The sequence below is a fragment of the Cupressus sempervirens genome, chromosome 1 (genome assembly GCF_028749045.1).
Source record: "Cupressus sempervirens isolate cs-2001-9-10 chromosome 1, ASM2874904v1, whole genome shotgun sequence".
In the NCBI taxonomy this organism is placed as follows: Eukaryota; Viridiplantae; Streptophyta; class Pinopsida; order Cupressales; family Cupressaceae; genus Cupressus; species Cupressus sempervirens.
The window spans coordinates 327,042,650-327,060,485 of record NC_143118.1 but is presented as its reverse complement, the minus strand read 5'-3'; positions in this window follow the sequence as shown (position 1 = coordinate 327,060,485).

The following is a 17,836-nucleotide window of genomic DNA, read 5'->3' as shown; positions in this document are numbered from 1 at the left end:
TGACTAATTTGATTGATAGAAGAAATTTTAGTGAGAAACATGGATGAGCTAGAAGAATTATTTAGGAGAAATAATTTAGAACAATTGATGTTGTGCTATCAAGTTGGATGATGTATTGAGTCATTGTCAGATATTTTTCACATGTTTTACATCATTATGCTTTATTGAAAATAAAGAGATATAAGGGAACTTAGATATTAACCATCGAGATACAGCTACTATAACTTATTAACAAGTAGAAAACAAATAAGGAATGTTTCAATATCATTCTAGGTTGACTCATATCATGGGTGTGAGCAATTGCTAGATGCATAATAGTTCTTATCACATTCACCCTACATCATTCTTACCCCAAAATTTTATTAAAACAGTCCACAACTGAAAAACAAAGAAAATGAGATGATGAACCATCATAGTCTCTCTCACCACATAGTGGTATCCCTGAGGAGCATAGGAGCATAATCATGAAAGATAGATCAATAAAGAACTGATATAAAGGACTTTTTCAACAACCTTACTGGTTATTAATTGGATTGATTTGATGATTCCATTGCTACTTTTGTGAAGTCCATTGTTTTATTTGGTTTGATATTTGATTATCACATTTTTTTTGCTTGTCATGATGTAGAGATATTTTATTGCAATTTTTTTTTTTTTTTTTTTAAATATATTTTTACTTTTCTTTTCTTTTTTGACTTTTTTTGAAAGATAATGGACACATGATAGGTCATAGAGGAAAGAATAAAGAATAATTTCCCTTGGATAGTGATCTTAAATCTCAAAGATGTTGGTAGGGTAAAGGGAAAAAAGGAGATGATATAGATGGTTGGATAAAATTTGATAAAGGATTATGCAAAGAATTGGATAGGATGGATGGAAGGTTGGAGCATAGGAATTGGATAATATATGGGGTATTAGTATACTTGTTTAGGATTAGATGGGAAGGGTGAAAAGGTCAATATTGGCACAAACCTTGAAGGGTGATGGACAAATGAAGGAAAATGGGATTTTTGATTTGATGGAGGAATGGCCATGAATTTTGGATTTGATGGTGAAATGCATATGGATTTTGATTTTGGGAGATAAGAACCCAAAATAGATTTTGAAGTGGACAGAATTTGTTTGGATGGTGGATTTGAGGAAGGTTTGGGATGCTTGAATGCCAATTTTGATTTTTTTTCCTAGTATGAAAGTCTTTTACGAGAGACTTGGGAACCCACGTAGTTCTTGAATATTCTATTCTTTGTGATCCTTTAGAACATATTGCTTTAACAAGGGATTTAGGAACCCAAATTGTCTTTGATATTTCTTTTTGTTTAATGGGCCATTTTGACCTTTTTGATTCTTTTTTGTTTTGATAAGCATGTTGATTTGATAGGACATGTTGATTCTTTCATGGATATGGATTTTTTGACTTGTTACTTTTATGCTTGGCATCCAAGTTTCTTCCCAAGGTATTGGGATTAATGGATGGATATGAATGATATGGAGGCCTTTTGGATGGGTGAAGGGTTCTCCAAGATACGTGCCTTTTTTAACTTTTATTTAGGGAAGGATAAGTGGACTGTGAACTAGTGGATAGAAGAATATATGGACCTAAGATGAATGGAAGGGATGAAGGGGAGATGTACATTTGGATTTGGAAGGGAAACCAATACCTTTAGAAAAAATATTTGTAGCTGATGGAATGGCCATGATAATTTGAATTTTCTTTGATATGAAAGGGTTTTGATATACTTTTTTCCATGGAGGTTTAACCCTTTGACTTGATAATGCATTTAACCAACAAGATACTTGATAAAAGATTGGGTTGGATATGATATGGAATAAATAATAGGATTTTGAAGTAGACTTGATTGGATGGAAGTGGATAAACCTATTTGACATGTATGGGGTTCATGAACAACTTGAAAAAAAATTCTTCAATCATGAGGGGGATCATGAGGACTAATGGGATCATGTGATGGAATAAGAGTAATAAAAGGATTTTTTAGGAGGATGAGATCTTGTGGAAGGTATGGAGGATTAGGAAATGGAGATGATGGAATGGTAGGATCATGAGGAGGATCTAGATGGATGATGGGATCTTGTAGTGGACATGAAGGTGAAGGGATACTTTGATCTTGACTTGGAAAGTGATTATTGGAATCCATTTTAAGGGTAGTTTTCTCTTGACTATGAATGGAACCATTTGGAATAATGGATAGGATTTCATGATCTTTCTTAGGAATAGGAAGTAGAAGGTCCATAATATTGGGAATGAAACTTTGATCTTTGTATTGATGGGAATCATTATTGATATGATGGATATGGATTGTAGAATCTTCATGGGGCTCCAAAAATATGGGTTCTTGGTCAAAAATTGGATAGTTCTAGTAATTATTGGGATCTTGATCTTGATTTATTTTAGGACTTGTTTCTTCATTCTTTTGGTTATTCTCTTGACATGGGGTATGAAAGGTAGATTCTTGGAAGGGTTAAATATTTTGATATAAGGGAGAAGGGATTTGAATGGGATTTTCTGAGATGGATTTTTCTATAAATGGAGTATATGGTGGCATTGGATCTAGGATAGTTGAGTTATAGAAGGCAATCACATCATGAAAGACATTAACTTGGAAGTCCATTATGGATAGCCCTTGGAAAGTCTCATTACTAGATATATCATTTATTAGAAACAGAATAGATTCCTCTTGTGACATTTTAGGAGACAGAGGAATGATGTGAATTATGGAGGCTTCTTTAAGGACAATTTCATCATGGGAGGTATATGTGTCATTGCTAGACATGAGTAGATGATTTTGATTTTCTTGAATAGTAATTAGATGATTATCAACCACTTTGTGACATAAACAATTAAAAGGACTAGATTGAATTTTTCATTGGTTGTGTAATCTTGTTCGTGATACCATGTTGATGCTTTCATGGTGCATTTCATTGGTCAGTTGAATGTGCGATACCATAGGTTTATGCTCAATCATGCTTGACTAATGTCCAAAGGATGACATAATTTCAATTTTGTTTATTTCAAAAATCCTTGATAATGGATTTGATGAAGTACATAAATGTTCATTGGCATGTGATTTGATTAGAGGCATGTTGATTGATTTCCTTCATGGTATAAGACTTTGGTTTCCTTTGACTTTTAAAATCATCTATCTCAACTCACAGTTCTTTTGCACTTGTTCTATGATGATACTAGTTTTCCATTGTTGTTGTGTCATCTCAGGGGATCTTTATAAATAGACAAAAGGGTCTATGTCATCATACTAGTTAATATCTTGTTCATTGGCATAAGTGGAACATGAATTGAAGTTCATGTCATATGGGTTGTTCCTTATTTGAGATTGCATGAGTTGTATTTGACCAAAAGGGTATGGAAGAGACATCTTGATATAGATTTGAAGTGTTTGGAGAACAAGAAATATAAAGAACATTTTTTGTTCTTCATGTTCTCTTGCATCCTGATGATGGATCATGTAGTATGATTCAAAATTTTGATGGTAAAAAAAACTCTACACAATCAAAACCATAAATTAAAAATCTCATTATCAAAATATGCTAGTTTTCAAAGATCTATTGATTTCAGCTATTATTTGTCATCAAATATAAAATCATACAGAATAGACCCCCTCTATAATTTTAATAAATTTCCAAAAATGTAAGATATTTAGAAATATTATTTAATTTGCACCCAAAAATTTTTTTTAATGAAAAATATAAAAAATCTAGTTAAAAACAACAAAATCCAGAATATTCTAATTTTTTTCTGCAATCTCTTTATGTCATCATCAACCTGAAAAAATAAGTTCAAACTAAAACCTTGAGTATTTTGAGAGTTATGACTAAATATGTGAAAACTTAATAATTTGGTCCTACTCGGGCTGTTAGATTCATGTCGAGTTCACCGATTGTCATAGGGTAAATCTACAACACTCAAAACAAACTGGTTAGTAGCACCAATTTATTCAAAATGCTAAACTGATCAATTCATTCAACCCTACAAAAAATGAAATAAGAAGCATAATCAATCAAAAGTCAACAAATAATCAAACATGCAAACCGAATGATTTCTTCAAGCTTTTGTTGCTTCTCTTCATTCGCATGAGGGATTGCACTCAATTGTGAATCAAGGAACACCTTGGCTATGAACTCCAAGAAATATTATAAAATGATATGATTTCAAATGATATCAAAATGATAGTAAATTGACAGAGGTTTGATGCAAAAGTGATTGATTAACCCCATTGAGAGATAGGAGGGTCGTTTATACAATTTTTTTGGAAATCCATAAATGGGTGAGATCGATTTGAGAAAATCATGATCAATGGATGAGGATGAAAGAGACTATGGAGATAATTTGAAAGTTTCCAATTTTAAACTAAAAAAGATAGAGGATAAAATTTGAGATATTTTCAGTTTTTGGAGAGATAAGGTTTCTAAAAATTGAAAATGGAAACATTGAATCATTTCTAATTTTGGATTTTCAAAAAAACTATTTTTTTAGAAATTGAAATTGATGTGAAATGAAGATAATATTAAATTAAATTAAATTTAGAATTTAATTTAATGAAGAGAAATAATTAGCTAACTTAAATAATGAATAATTATTATTTAAATTATGAGAAATTGAATTTAATTAACTGATAATGATCAATTAATTAAAGGTTAAATAATTAAATAAGCTTAATTATTTAATTAAAATTAGGGAATGATTAAATGATGCAAAGATTTGATAATCGAGGAATAAAGATGATTAATTAACGATTTAATAACCCTTAATAATTAGAAGAATAATTAGTGCATTAAATGTAAACCTGCAAGTCTATTGTTGGGTGTCTACAAGTAGTACTTCTACTCTCTTAGCTTGAAGATATTTCTTCTTGACTAGACTTTGGTGATTTTTTATTGGTTTCACTTTTATCTTCCTTCTTGACCCATACTTGTTTAACATTATTTTTCGATGTTTCTCTCACATGATTTTTGTCTATAGTTTGTTGGTATTTTTAGGTTTGTGCTAAATGACCATATTTATGATAGAAATAACATGACATGTATTAGTTAGTTGTGTGTATGTAGTTTCCTCTTTTTACCAGCATTCGTTTTCCATATGTCCTCCTTTCCATAGTTGTTGCATTGTATATTTTCTAGTTTTCTTGTCGATAATGTTCCATTCTTGCAATATTCAACATTATGACCAAATAGGTTATAGTTATAGAAGTGACCCATAAATATTCTTCAAGTTGATGTACTTGGTGTTCTCATTGTGTAATATTTTTCTATGTGTCTAAGTTTGTAGCAATTGTAGCAATCTCCATTTAAGGATGCTTTCAGTGAGACATTTGACAATGTACTTCTACAAACATTAGTTGTTGGTCTTGATTTACTGCAATTATAGCATGTAGATTTCTTATATTGATTGTTTCTTGTTTGAAAAATCTTTTATTCACTAGTTTTAGATGATTTGTTGATTTCAAAATTATTTTTATTGGTTTATCCAAGTCCAATTGTGTCTACTAATTTCCTTTGCCATTTCAATTGTTCATCAATATTCTTCATACTCAAATCAAATTTAGTAAGCTTCTCAATAACTTCTTGGTCTACCTTTATTTTATTTTTAACATATCTTCTACGTCTTTTCTCAATTTCTCATTTTTAGCAATGACTTGTCAACTTTCCTCACTTGTATCACTTATATATCCATTTAGTGGTTTATTTTCCTATTGTAGTTAAAGGATGATCTTGTCCTAATCTTTAATTCCTTTTTCCAATATTTTCTTATCAGTTTCCATATTTACTTTCTCATCTTTGCTAGTTTTCATTCTTTTTGTCAATTCAGTCATTCCTAGGGCTTGACTTTTGAGCTCCCTTTTGCTTGTAGATTTTTTTTCAAGTATATTATTTCTATCTGGTAGATCAACTACTACAAAATTAGTTTCTTTTGAACTTGTACTATTTTGAGAAAGTTTTTCAAGATCCTCAAGACTTGTTTGTAATATTTCTAGTAGTTCTTTCCTTTTTGCAAATGAAACTTTTAGCTTCTTCTTTAGTTCATTATTTTTGGCTACAACTTCATCTAGGGCTTCTTCAAGTTGTCTTTCCTTTTTTTACCTTTCCATTTTCCAAATCTACTCTCAATTTGTCAAACTTTTTTCAAGATAACTTAGTCCTAATACTAATTGTTAAGTACATGTAGGAAAGGTTAAGTACTAAGAGGGGGGTGAGGGGTGAACCACTACTCAAGCAACAATTTTATTTTTCATTATTTAACCAATGGTATGTAACAACATTGTTTTGATAATCTAGATCTAATTGATAGCATAAGCACTTAACCATTAACAATCCATATGCATGAAAGCAAATAAAAATTCATGAAAGTAAATTCAAACACATAGCATAAGATTTTGGTATCATAGTAACCCTTGGTCAAAGGGGAAAAATGTGGTGGGGATGAACCCGTAACTTTTTCACTACAATCAAAAAGCTTTTCTGATTAAAGACATACATTGGTGTTTCCTTTTGAGAAACTCACTCTATCAAGAGTGACTAATATAATTTTAGTTGTACTCTTATCCTATTAAGACTATTTTTCTAAGAGATTAAATCGTGCATGTCTAGTTATTTACCTTGTTAGAGGATTTAACAAAAGTAAATCGATGAACTTAACAGTCTTGTAAAAGACACCTCAAATCTTGTAAAAACCAATTAGGTATTATACAAGATAACTTGACTTGCCTAGTGCTTCTCCTTAAGCTTGTTAGATCATCTTGTTCCTCTATCTTCTCAATTTAGTACTTCTTGTTGGTGTTCTCTACGTTCAATGTGTCTCTTGATCCTCTCTTAGATTGTTCCTTACTCTCTTATGTCATTACCTATTTGATAACCCTAAACTTAATCCTAACTAATCCTTCTTAATTTTCTCCAATAATCTCACTTATGCTTCTCCAAAAAACCTTCTATGAAAGTGTCTTCTTCATTTAGATAGTTTTCCCTTTGCCTTCTACATTCTGATAATAAATTTTCCTTAGAAATTTTGACATCAATGAAAAAACTTTAACTAACTCCAACAAAATTGGCCTAAAAGAGTTCAACAATATAACTGAAAGAAAACTGGGGTAAGCACTACAAGCAAGCTCAAGAATGGTGTCTAAGTTCATGTGCATTTCTATTTTTAATACTAGTAAAAAGTCATAATGCTTTAATAGAGTACATAACACTTTTGGTTTGATCCCCACCATAGTTTTTCCTCTAACAAGGCTTTTTTTGGGATATTGTTGCAGTTGTTGTAAGAGATTGCATTATAATTTCTAGCACTAAATTTTTTTATTGATGGAAACATATTTATTCTCCTAAAAATGTTGACCATTTATACTATGGTGGGATTGGATTGTAATTATATATGTTTTGACAATCATATGGTGGATTATATAGATTCTTGGATGTCTATATATAGTTATTTTTGGATTGCAAAATCTAAAGTTATGATTTGATTGAGCTACAATGAGACAATAATAAACTAGTTATTGGCCTTCTATAATCACTCTGATAATGATGGTGTTGCAATATTTGGATCAGTTTAGATTGATTGTGTAATATTTATTATTTCTAACCAAATGGTATGCTTATAACTTAGATATATGTCCTCATCTAGAATAATTCATGATTTAGAAATGAGAAAGTTATTTTTCTTTTAACACAAAGATTGCTTAGTAGATTTATAGGTGTTGTTGTTGTTGTGGTATTTTATAATTCTTTTTTTTGTTTATTAATGGTTTCATGTTCTTTTTTTGGATTGCATTGGTCAATGTGATCAAATTTAGAATATTTTATGAAGCATGTTGGTTCATTGTTGACCAACTTGGTTAGTTGGTGTATTTTGTTGAACTAGGAGTGTGATCTATGGATTGTGGCATGTTGGATATTATTAATTTTTAGTCCTATCTATGTCTTAATTAACATATCTTGATTAGTATTTAGGGGAAAAGGGAGGCACATTAATAGGACTAGAGTTCTCCCTAATTTTGGGCCACTAAGACACACAAAGGAATAAGGGTGCTAATATTAAATTCAAATCATAAAGAAGAATGCATACAAGGAAATGTACTTTTTGGCCTTGGTTAGGATAATGTGAATGTGAATTTAACTAGCTTAAATAATATAAATTGTAATGCCCTACCAGGAAACCCAAAAGAAATTAACCTAAAACTTCACTAAGTTTGTCAAACTTTTTTTTTTTGAAAGATAATAACTTAACAACAATAGATAATACAACAAAAGCAATAACAACAAGAGATAAAATAATGGACGCAATAACTCACATACATACAACCATTATAAATAGATTACATCTTCTAAGGGTCCCATGATGTTGAATCACATTTAAGTTTAGTTAATACTAAATCTAACACATAACCAAAATCCACATCATGGAATAATCACAAGTAAAAATCCATTTAAATAAATATAAAATTACATAAGCTACCACTTGGCATATCTAGATTTCACAATCATCCATTGTACAAGTCACAGGGTATGAAAGGATGAAAGAATATACATCATAAAATAGATTATATCATCTTGTAAGATCTATGAAATCAAATTCAATACAATAGAGAATAATCATCTAATAGGAATACAAGATCAAATAGAAAGGACATCATCACAAACACATCCAATAGTTAGATCTCAATGGTATAAGAAAAATACACTACCACCCAACCTCATGGAACTTAAATGGCTCACTCCCACCACACCGAGGAGATAAAATCAAGTCCCATATAGGTATCAAAACACAAGTCAAGACTAACAACTTGGTTAAGGAAACACCTAAAAGAAAACTATCTCAAAGGATACCAAGACATAAGCATCAACTAATCCCAGAGGAAAAAAAGACACATAGGAAAGCTACTATGTAAGTAGGAAAGTGTCATCGCATGAGCCAACTCTAAGGTTACCTTGGCAACCACTCTAGACTCTGACCCCCTACTGTCTCTATGCAGCATCAATTTCCTTTCGTACAAACAAGGCATACTAACAAGTCAACTCTAAGGTTACCCTAGCAGTCTCTCAAGACTCTAGCCCCCTAGTGACTTTATGTGGCATCGATATCTTATTAATTCATTTTAAACCCATTTAATGAAATGTTATCACTTATTAAAACAACCTATAATAGGTTACCCAAGTAGCCTCTTTAGGGCTCCAAACTCCATTGCAAGCCACTTCCCAACATGATAGACAAATAGCCTACCCTAAGCTTGGAAAAAGGAGGTCTCATATGACCATAAACCACACATCAATTCTTAAACAAGCAACTAGGAAGTACTATAATATCGCTGATCAAAATCACAAATATCACCAATACAATCATCCTAATAGGACTGATCCAAAATCAAGAACACATATACCAACCCATGACATCACCAAAAATAAATCACAATAATTACTCAATCCTATAGAAGCAACTAGGAAGCAATCCAAAGATAACTAATTGAAGACTCAAAGGTTATACCAAAAAAGTCATATCATTTACTTTAGTTCTACACAAGAGAAATTGGAAAATAATAACAAAACATCTGATCAAAATCATCATGGAACACACATGACACATCACCATGGTCAGGTATAAAAGATCATATCCAAAAAATCATCACAAAACAAAACCCCCAAGCCTCTAGTAAACATCCTAACTGGTCAAAGCTAAGTCAAACACGAAACCCACAGTAGTAAACCACACACTACATACAATACATACAAAGATAACTTTCATAATTCATTACATTTTTTAAAACAGAACAATTCAATTTTCACTAAAGGTTTTCAAGCTTTTATTTCTGTTTTTAAAACAAAAAGATTCAATAACAACTAGGGTTTCAATTTTCTTTTCCAAGTATTATTGTTTATAGAGTTTTCGATTGCAATCAAGGTTCACATTTTCCTTTTCTTAAAGTATAATAATCACTAAGGTTTTTGAATCATAAAATTTCCCTAGTGTTGATTTTCAAAAGTTTTCGAGTTCACAAGAATATCATATTCATAAATCTTATTAAAAGTCAAGTAGATATGACATTGAATTGTCAACCAAAACCCAAGCTAACCAATTTTCCCCAATTCATAATCTGCAATATATACTTTACAAATACATTTTAACAATAAATTAATTAAAACTTTATTAAATATTATTAAAACTAAATTGATAATCATTAAATTATTAATAGATGATAATTATTTATTTATCAATAAAACAACTTATATTAATTTATCAATAAAATAAATTATATTAATTTATTAATAAAATAATTATTAATCTAATAATAAGATAATAATTAATAAAATTTAATATATTCAAAACATTTAATAACTACTAATATTTAATATTTGAATTAATATATACTAAAAATTATTATTAAAAAAATTAATAAAAAAACGTGTTTAAAGGTTCGTTGGCCTATACAAAAGTTGTCACAACAAAAAATCATTTACTTTTTTTAATGTTAATGGTGGGTAGGGGTTGGTGGTCCCACCCACCACAAAGTCGCTGCCAAAAAAATGAAAGGATCCTGAGGTGGGGTTGGGGACCTACCTCCCCATAACAATTTAATATTTATTTATTATAAAATCAAACCATACACAACACCCTATACAAAATCACATAGGTCAAAAATAAAATATTTTCATTGATAAAATTTTTTTTATATTAAAACAACCAAATACAATGCCCTCTCAATAATTCTACAATTTCAAATTATAAATATAAAAATATATATTTTTTAAATAAAATTAAAACTAGCATAGATTTGATAGCAAAATAAATGGGAATTATCAAATTGTAGAGTTTAAATCTTTGGTATTCCTTTTACTCAAAACCCCAGCCCAAATTCAACCTACTAAAAATGAAATCCCAAGATTCACTGAATAAGGTTTTCAATCATCAATTTGTATATAGACATTTTTGAAAAAAAAAAAAACACAATAAAATGACAACAAGGATTTCAGATTCTCATTTCATATATAGAGGTTTCTCAAATGAAGAGTGACAAAATCACATACAAGGGTTTCAACCCAATTGAATTCTAAAAATAGAAACACAACAAAAATGGAGAAGATAGAGAAATCAAAGAAGGAGCAACTACTGCACAAACACACAAGATCCTACTTGGATCTGATACTAAACAATCAACTACACAGAACTCACAACAATTCATTTTTCCTTTGAAAACCCTCTTCTTAGAAATCTACTCCTCCAAACCTCCATTATCAAGAAATGAACTCTAATTTCATAATAAAGAGTTTTTTCCTAAATTAGGGCTTTGATTGTGCAATCACACGAAACATCTTCCTTAATTACTTTATTATATTTTAATTTTCATGCACAAACTTTATGCAATTTAATTAAAATGTCTTTATTAAATAATGAGACACTTTTAATATAATATCTATTAATTTAACTAATAATATTTTTAGACTTTATAATTAAAATAAAACTCCTAAATAAATTATTATTAAATTAAATAAATATAAAATGCTAAGATTATAACTTTAATTAAATCTTTAAAATTTAATTATTTTTATTTAATTAATTTCTCAATTAATTAAATATTGAATTTTCTTTATAAATTTTTTATTAAATTAAATCATTATATTATCTTTTAATTTGATTTAATTATAAAAGAAAATCATCATAGACCAACAAGACCAAATATGACAACTCAACTAAAAACAAAGAACATAATCAAACTCCAAGGTTAGAATTACAAATTCATATCACTTGATGAATTCAGATGGGTAACCAACTCAGATACTTGTCCTACTTTCTAGGACAATTGGCTTAGGTTAGGATTTGGACTCAAGAGTTATCTCCCCACTTATACCATTGACATATTGCAATACGTGTTGACATTATGGTCAATTTTTTTATTAGTGACTCACCCTTAGTTAAATGCTTAGCAACTACAAAGCTTATCTTGCAGTTTATAGTATTAATTGAGTAATTCAGGTTCTACCAATTTTTATAGCTACTACCAAGTTCTAGAATCAATATTCAGTGCAAACTGAGCTTCATAGTGTTTATCGAATTCCAAGGATCAGTGATGTAAATCTAGTGTTGACCGAGCCAAGAAGTGTCAACTAAGTGATTCAATTTATACTAAGCTCATAGTGTTAGTGTTGACTGAGTCTTGTAGTGTTAACCAAGTGATTCAATTTATGCTAAGTTTCAAAGTGTTCACCGAGTCACCAGTGCTAACCAAGTTCAGACTACTTGAAAATGATTAGTATGAATTGAGCTTCTATATCTACAGAGAGCATGATGATGTCGAGTGTTGACAATGGCTTTTGAGTATCAAAACCTCACCGAGTTTGTCTTCAGAACTTGAGTACTAGTAGTTGGGCCGACTTTGTGTATTTTGGTGAAACTTGTATTGTAGCTGACTTTGATGAATAATTATTTGGATTGGTGTATAAGTAATGTATTGTATCACATCCAAATGTATGATATAAGATAAGGAATATGATGATATAACAAGAGAAGAAGTGTGAAGTAAGAAGGCTACAAGCAGTATATAGAGCAACAAAGATTTATCTATCACAATAAGGTGATCATTACACTCCAAAGGAATCTCAACTAGAAAATCAAAGTTGCAGATCAAAGATTAGCCACTTGTTCATCATAATAGGTAGAATAGTTAAATCCTTTCACAAGGTAGACTTAACAATCTTTTGAAAATCTCTTTATCGAGTGCATACTTCATCGTATGTTTTATAAATCCTTTCACAAGGTGGACCTAGCAGCCCTTATTGCTACTAATAGGGCAGATCATTAGAAGTGATCAATTATAAGCCTTAACCAGCCAACTTTATATTGCAATACTAAAGCTTGTGGTATCATCCCCACACCAGTTTTACTTTCTATTTGGAAGGTTTTTGGGTCACCATATCTTGTGTCAAAGTGTTATGAATGTTTTAATGCTTTCAATTTTTCATGCATGCAATTAGATTAGAATATATATGAACGATTAATTGGTGAAATAAGAATAAGTTTTATTGGTTCTTGATTCACCCCTCCCCTCTTAGTAACCTAGCCTATCCTATATTTCCAACAACTAGTATCAAAGCATTGTGGTTTTCAAAGAAGAAGTTTAATAGCTTGAAGAAAGATCTAAGGCAATGGAGATATTCAGGCTAGATCAAAGTAAGATATGTCATAATAAGGATTAAGGATCAAATGTGTGGTCTTCTATTTCTAAGGAACTTTTAGGAGGAGGATAAACAAAACTCATAAAGGCCTCATGTATAGAAGGTATATCAATTAAATGTATAGAAAGAGGTTGATCATATGCATGTGTCTCATGAGGAAGGGAATAATCCTTATCCTTATCTAAGGGTTCATCCCAAATAGGATAACCATCCAAGGATAGAGGAAAAAAGATATTAGAGGAGGAACTTTTATGAGGAAGAGAGTACTCAATATTCCTATCGAAAGGCTCATCCCAAATAGTATCACTATCAAGGTTAGGAACATCATGAATCAGTAAAGGTTGATTAACATCATCTTTAGGAAGATGAGCCTCAATAAAATAACATAATGAAGCATCAGCATATGCATAAAATGGAATGTCTTGAAGGTTATGAATGAAACTTGAAAATAAAGATAACAACCCCATTGAAATAAAATGTAATCTAAAAATGAACTAGATACAATAATTTTTTGTATTTTCAAAATGCAAATATATGACATACAATCTATGTGAAAATATTGCAAAAGGATATCTAAATACCACCAATGAAAACAATAACATATAAAGTATATCTAGATACACCCATTAAAAAACTAATGTGAAGAAGGATAATAAGGGAGATCAAAAATATCTAACTCCAAAATCCACTAGAATAGGGAAAAGATGACGAGTTAAAAAAAACAAGGTAAACACCCAATGAAATGAAAAGGAATGATCTAACACCACAAAAGAAAAAGTTTATGGAGTTGGGTTTACCAAAAGAAGGTAAACACTGAATGAAAATAAGTGAGATCTAACTTCAAAGATCAAAAAGAAGGTGGAAAGAAGTTAGGTTCAAAAAAATGTTGAAGTGAAGTCGATAAAAAATAAGGGAGGTCAAAGGATTTAACTATAAAATCAAAAAATAAGGTTCACATCGAGTTCACCAAAATGTTTAGGTGGAAAAGGGAAGCACTTTAATAGGATTGTAGGTCTCCCTAATTTTAGGCCACTAATTCATTCAAATATGTGTGAAAAAAGAATATGGGAAATTTCCAAATATATCCCACTTATGTTCCAAATTAGATTAGATGGGACCCAAAGGAAGAAGGGTGCTAATACTAAATTCAAATCATAAAGAGGAATGCAACAAGGAAATGTACAATTTGGCCCTTGATGGGATAATGTGAATGTGAAATTGAACTAATTGCATAAAAAATATAAATCTAGATGTTATGTTTGTACAATCAGCCCAACTAAGATATAGATATAGGAAAAGATATGAAAGGAAATAAAATATGAAATACATAGAGGAAGATGTATTTTAACTCCAAAACTAGCAGATATATTTGTTCATGAATCTTAGAGTAAAATGATGAAAGGAACAAAATCTAGAAATATCCCTAAAAAATGAGACTAAAAGACTAGGTCAACTTGAGAAGATGTCCTACAACTAGGTTGACATAGTTCAACAACCTAAAATTGACTTCTCCAAAAATCTCCTGAAAAGTAGGTTCTAGATTTGCAAACCTTTTCTTGATATCCTGCAAACCAATGGAGAAAAGAAGGATTTTGTGATTGGGGTTTGATAAGTGCTTGCCTTGGTCAAGCCCTAATTTAAAAAATCAACCATAAATTGAAATTTAATTAGTAAATAAAATGATTGCATGTAGTAGATCTGAATAATATCAAGTGAAAGATACAATTACCTTGAAATATGCAATTGCCTTTGATATGTGATCAAGTATGTAAGTGTAATAGCCTTAACTAAAAGAAACCATAAGGCAATCAAAGAAGCCAAAACCTCATGTATGCAAATGTATGCATGCTATGGATGAGTAATGGAAGAACTTGAATGGATTGGAACGATGGATCTTCTCCTTAGAGCCAAACTCCTTTACCACCTTGAAGGAAGAAGTTTGATGCAAGAAGGAGATGCTTGGACGTGAATGCTTGAAGATTATTTATTGAAGAACACCTTAAATACTTTCTTGTGGAGGTGAAATAACTTGAGAATGAGATATGAAAATGAATCTCACAAGCCTCCTTTTATACTAGTTTTTGGTAGGAAGACAACTCAAGCTGACTAGTGAGGTAATTAAATTAATTCATGAACTTGAGGAATTTTGGGCCCTAAACCCTGAAACCACTAGGGACTAGGTTTCTTTGGGTTGACCTATTCTTGGACTTGGTCAAGGTCAACCTAGTCCTATTCTAAGTCAACCTAGTCGACATAGTCTAGGGGGAAGAGGCAGGCAGGCCACAAAGAGCTCTAAAGAATGTGCAAGTCAGACTAAAAGATGATGAATTGATCAAGAGATATGGCCAAAAATTGTTAGCATGAATGTTTATGATATTCCTTTGGGGGAGTTTCCTAAGAATTGGAGAGACTATGTACATAATTGGCATGTACTGTGAGGCCTCGCCCCGACCCATCATAGCATAGTATATATTTTTATTATTTTGATATTCATGACTTGATATGTCAAGACACTACCAGATACACTAAACATATTATGTTATTTCATGTTGTGTGATGTTTACTTTCAGATATTTAATTTTATCATTTAATGCTTTATGAACATGCATATTGATGAAGTAAATGAATGCAGAATTAACACTTTGATTATGCAAATTTAAGAATTAAGAATATTAGTAGAATGAGATAAACAACTGATTATTTGAAAGATGGATGTTTTAATTTATGTGATTTCCCTAATATGTTATATACATATATGCATGTGATTTTCTTGAGCTACTGATGTGTGCAATGAGTGTGCAGGATATTTAGCTAGCAAATCTAATGGAGAGATGAAACTGAACCCTATGTACCAATTGTGGAAAACCAAGGTTGAATATGATGAAGGATGCAAACCTCATTGTTCATATTTTAATTGTGTCATGGATTGAATGAATGTATCATTCTATAATCTTTAAATGTTAATATTTCAATTTTTTATAGTGTTGCTTAACACTCATGAATTGTATATGCATTCCATCAGGATAGTTAGGATTAGGCGATTAACCTAAAGGTCTAATTCAGACTAGGTTAGTGACTTTTTTGCTAATTAGTGAGTAATCTATTTTTTAGAAGGTTGTTAGTAAGTCCTAATTTTTTTTCCTAGCTTTTGACAGGTCCCTAATTAATCCTCAATGTCTAAAAACATGAATCTAAGTACCCAAAGTGTATGTGTATGGGTTGGGGACATTTTCCACCCCCTTAGCCCCTTTTGTTGACTTTTATGGTCACTCAAAATGTCCATTTTTGCTTTAGTGCGAAAATTTGAATGATTTCACCTTGGGTTGAATAACTTTAACTCCAATTTGAGGTTTTCCTTAGGTTTAGTGGAGTTAGAAGCCTCTAGAATTTTAGGCAAGTGGGGGAAATTATTGCCCTTTTTAGGTGGTTGAGTTTTGATCTTATTTAGAGGCTTTTTTGAGAGGGTTTGGGGTGTTCACCCAACCTCTAGTTTTAGAGTGGAATCTAGGATTGAAGGAGAAGGAGAAGGAAGGGAATGCTCTCCTCAAACTGGTTCATTTGGCCATAATCTTGTTGTGAAGGTAGGATTCTTCAGCTCATTTTGTTTATGTTGTTCATGTTGTTCATGCTTTGTTCATGCATATGTTATTGTGTTTTCATTGGTATGCTTGTATGTATATTGGGTATGCTTGGGAGGGATTGAAACATGTTTTCTTGAATGCTTTTCCTCCATGTTTTGCTTGATTTTTTAAGGGATTTTGTGGGTTGTTTTGGCATTACTCACCCTTGGATAGGGAAGAAGTGGCCATGTATGGGGGAAAGGCTTTAGTTGGACCCCAATAGTGTAGAGTCTCTTCTCATGACAAGAAGAGGGAAAGAGAGTAGGGTGTTATGGGCCCCTATTTGTCAGCACATGTCATGTTTTGGAATTTTGAAAATTGAAGTAATGGAAGAATGAAAATCTTTGTAATATTGGCTTCGAAAGGGCTATGTTGTGGTATAGTGATCGACTTCTTCTATTGAGAAAATCCACCTTCTCCCTAGTCTGGTTCAATGTTGGACCTATAGTGTAAACCAGGATGGGAATGCATGCTTGATTTGTCTCCGGGTTAGTTCTTGTCTTCTCCATGATCATCGTGATGTATTGAAGCTATTGAAAAGGATCCCTTGTTAAGGACCTAGAAGAGATTTCAAATTGTATTGTAATATTATGTAAAAAGGTATTTAAATTTTTTTTGTAATGGCAAGGATGTCGGGTTTTCTTACTGGTTCTTGGTCGATGGAGCCTTGAACCAGGTTGATTAATAAAAGAGAAAAGATTGAGAAACTTTCTTGCATTGTATCTTATGTTATTCAGATCTTGCATATGTGCATTGATAGATAGATTAAATGGTGATGATCAATTATGCAATTTTCAAGTTCAAATTTATGCTAAAGAGAAATCATATTGGATGAGAACTACTTTTGCATTACTACAAATCATCATTAGGAACAAATTCATAATATTGTCTTTAGTTAAATTGATATTTGAATATAAATCCTATTAGAAAAAAGAATAGATATATATACCCATTGTAAAAAAAAATAAGTTGCAATATATATATATATATAAATATATATATATATATATATATATATATATATA